Source organism: Anolis sagrei, chromosome 4 (assembly GCF_037176765.1).
Source record: "Anolis sagrei isolate rAnoSag1 chromosome 4, rAnoSag1.mat, whole genome shotgun sequence".
Taxonomy (NCBI): domain Eukaryota; kingdom Metazoa; phylum Chordata; class Lepidosauria; order Squamata; family Dactyloidae; genus Anolis; species Anolis sagrei.
This window is the reverse complement of record NC_090024.1, coordinates 91,579,622-91,583,556: the sequence shown is the minus strand read 5'-3', so window position 1 is coordinate 91,583,556 and position 3,935 is coordinate 91,579,622. Positions and strand designations below refer to the sequence as shown.

At 44.8% G+C, this 3,935-nt stretch overlaps 1 pseudogene; it reads right to left on the bottom strand.

The window, feature by feature from the left end:
- LOC137096808 (regulator of chromosome condensation pseudogene) overlaps positions 1-711 on the bottom strand; it is a 1,308-nt pseudogene extending 597 nt beyond the window's left edge.
- Between the last annotated feature and the right edge of the window lie 3,224 nt (positions 712-3,935).

Below are 3,935 nucleotides of genomic sequence, written 5' to 3'. Positions count from 1 at the left end.
CGGCTTGATAGCGACTGTTTGTGGGAGCAGCAGCAGCTTCAATCCTCTTCGCCCCCCTCTGGTGGTGAAAATTTGGGGCACTCGGCCCAGTTGGCCATTGTCTCCGCAACCACAGGTGTAAAGTTTGCCTGCCGTAGACACCATTGCCAAGTGATGGCTTCCTGAGGCAATCTTAACCATAAGTACATCCAGCTGCAGCTCCACAGGAAGAGGGCTTCCCTTTGTGGTATCCACATTTTTTTCCCCTTTCAGAGGAGCCAGTAAGCCAATGACTCCATTTTCATCCCGGAAAGCACCCCAGATGAAAACACGCCCATCCTCTGTCAAGGCTGCTGTGTGGCTGTCTCCAGCAGACACCTGCACCACCTTCTCCTTCAGGTCGACAAGCCCAGGAATGGATTCGGACCCTTCTTCTGAAGTGTCTCTCCCCAAGGCACCCTCATCATTGCAGCCAAAGGTATAGATCTTGCCTGTCTCGGTGAGACACACTGTGTGAACCCCTCCTGCTTCTACCTGGATGATCTTCTCAGAGAGTTGCACCAGGGCAGGCCTCTTCCGTGCCATCACCTTTGGGCCAAGGCCCAGCTGCCCAAGATCACCCTGCCCCAAGGTCAGCAGCAGTCCAGGCTCCGTTTGGTGTGTTGGATGACTGACTTTAGTCCGCTTCACGCTGACAACGTCATCATTTTCCAGCACCCGTTTCCTTGGCATGTTGACTTAAATCTCCTTCTTCCTCTTCTCCCAAACCTTTCGTCTCCCCTCAGCGCTTTCCCCACTTCTCCCCCACTCTAAACGTAACAAGTTTAAATAAATAGTTCTTACATCTAAAATTCCACTCTCTCTACTTCTTGCAAATCCCCTTCAAGGAAACTCAGACAGTTCACAACCAATCTCTTTCCTCTCTCTCCGACCCTTCTCTCATTCAGAAAACCTCATCTAACTGAAGTTGCAACTGTCATTCTCCAACATATGTGCTTGCTTTATGCAAATCTCCCCAGACTTCCACCAATCAGCACTCACCCCAATATTCCATTCTTCCCCTCCCCCACGTACTGTAGAATAAAAATGAGTATGTTTAACAATATTTTCTAATACAATCACAAGACAGATGAGAAACGAGTGTTTTTTCAGCAGAATGAGCAAGAGTTCCAAAGGCTTACAGGCCAAACATTGGAAACAAAAATGGCAAAGATTCTGCAACGTATAATTGGATCAAAATTTCACACCCTTCCAACATTACAGAGGGGAAAACAGAGGCCTTTGCTGAGCAGCATCAAAATGTAGTCATAACATAAGGACATTCATTTGGCAGTTAGTCCTGCTGAAGCTACTTAGGCCTGTTTCTGAGTACCTGTGTGCCATTCTTGCACATTCACATGTTTTGCTTTCATGAATGTGGCTATTTATGGTGAAGGGGCATACACTCTGCACATTCTCAGGAGTCCCCTTCTGACCCAGGAGGATGAAGTGGAAGAAACACTCCAATGAGTCATATCTCTCTGCAGATTCACATTTATTTGCCAGCCATGCAAATGGCAGCAGTTTGCGCTCTAGGCATTAAAGAACAACCATGCCCCCCGAATGGCGCCACAGGGTTTTATTTTTTTACAGAATTTCAAAAGGCACATTCTGATTTGTTATTGTTATTGTGTGAGCAGGGGCAATCCCCCTCCAACCACTCTCCACACAGAAAAAATAGATGAACACATAGTGTAGGGATAACTTACGGCCACAACTTGTTTATTGGTTAGAATGCAAACAGGGTTGGCAGCTTTGCATGGGTCCTGGATCAGGAATTGGACAACCTGCTGACGACTGATTCAACCAAACAATGGTAAGGGTCACAGACAGTTTTCCAAACAACTCTGGCCTGGGACACTGGTACTGTCACACCCCTAATAAGCCACATGGACATTTCCCCCTTCCAATTAGGGGGGAAGTACCCAAACCATATCCAGGGTGGCCCTGGTCCGGGTGCCAGAGTGCCTCTCTTGCATCTGCGGTGGCAGATCAAAGTTGGTGTGAGCATCGCCAGGGCACAGGGCAGAGTCTGGCCTTGATTGGCTGTGCACCCAAAGGTACCAAAACATGCAGGCCACAGGGGGCTCCTGGGAAGGAGAAGCCCCAGGGAAACATTGCGGTAGGGGAACGGCAGTTGCTACAACGTCCCTACGCAGTAAATTGAGCAGGACATTTCTCCTGTTCTTCTGCTTTGCTGTCCTTCCAACAGGATTAACACCTCACTCCCTTCCCCATCTTCCCATTGAGTCTCATTAAGATTTTTAACTCCTTCCTCAATTACTCCATTCCCACCTTCTCATTGACAGCACACTTAGTTTTTAAATTCTCTCCCCAATTGCTCCCTCCCCACTTCCTCATCAAAACAACATCCAGGTTTCAAACCCTTCCTACCTTCCCACTGAAGCAGCATCCTGGTCCCTTCTTTCTCTGCCTTTCCAGAACACTATTGCCCACCATAAGACTTTGTTTGAATTTAAAGCCCTTCCCCATTGTTCTACCCCTTTTCTAGCTGACACCTTTGGGTGACAACTGTTAGAAGTATTGTAAAGTGTGCAAAATTATATTGTTCATTGTATGTATTTGGTTATATTTGTGTAAGTAAGTTTTGTGCCTTTAATTGCTGAAATGCTTGTGGTTTGGGTTTGATCAATTGGGTGCAGGTGGATCTAATTACTGTTGTTATAATGGTTTGCATCTGCCTGCAGTCTTTGGGGGTCGTGGTCTAGGTCCTGGATTTGCTTGGAGGTTTTTTGTTTAAGGGTCTGATGTTTGATTTCTGAGTTTCCACTATGAAGCTTTAATAAAGCAAGCTTCTGCTGAAGAATTGTTATTTTTTTTTTATTTGAAATTATAACTCTGCTGACAGGTTATGGGCCCAGATACGCTGCATAATCCGTGTGTCTGAGGTGATGTTTGTTTTTGAAATATGTGGTGGAACATTAAGAAGTTTTTTGAAGGCATTTTTGAGTCTTCTGCTCCTGGCTGCTTTGGTGAGCAGCGAGGTTTAAAGTGATAGCTTGCTGCTGAACACTTAACCTTGGAAGATTTGCCTTCAGAGAAATCAAGAAGATTTATGGCTTGCTATGTTGGAGAATTTGCCTTCTACGTGCCTGAGCAGCAAGGGCCAACTATGTTTGCTTTCCTGTCTTGCCTTGCACAAAAGGTTTTTTCAGCAAATGTTTCTGAAGCCAAAAGAAGAAGCAAACAGTTTGTGAGTCAGACCCTGTGTTTGAATTCCAGAGGATTACTGCAAAGTTTTGAAAGATATTGGACTGCTAGAAGCCAATTTTACTTGAAGAAGTGAATATAAATTGGCTGGGCTGAAACCCAGGTATACTGGGGGTCCTTTCTTTTTTGGTGCAGTAAGTATTTGTTTCTGGAACTTTGGGACTTTAAAGTGAAATACCAAAATGGCTTTGCCGCCTCTTCAAGTTGGTTCACTCCCTTTTGATAAACTATCTGATAGTAACTGGCTCAGTTGGAGCATCAGATTTAAAGCTTATCTTGTTTCCCAGAATTTATGGGACATAATTGAGAATTTGCCAGCTCAACTAACTCCTGCGGATCAACAAAAAGATGAAAGAGCTTTGGCGCTTCTTCAGTTGTCTGTGTCAGATTCTTTGTTGGTTCACCTTCATAATATTCTTCATGCACAAACTGCGTGGAATTTGTTTAAAGATATGTTTCAAAGACAATCAAGTGGTTCAAAGATAATTCTTATGCGACAGCTGTTTAACCTCAAACATGAGGAGGGCACTCCAGTTCAAACTCATGTTACAAAAGTTGTGGCTCTTTTTTCGGAATTGAGAGCAAGAGACATTATTTTTCCCCCTGAGCAACAAGCGTTAATCTTGATGGGATCTCTATCTCGCCCTTTTTATGCGTTTATGGACTCTCTTCATGGAATTCCAGAC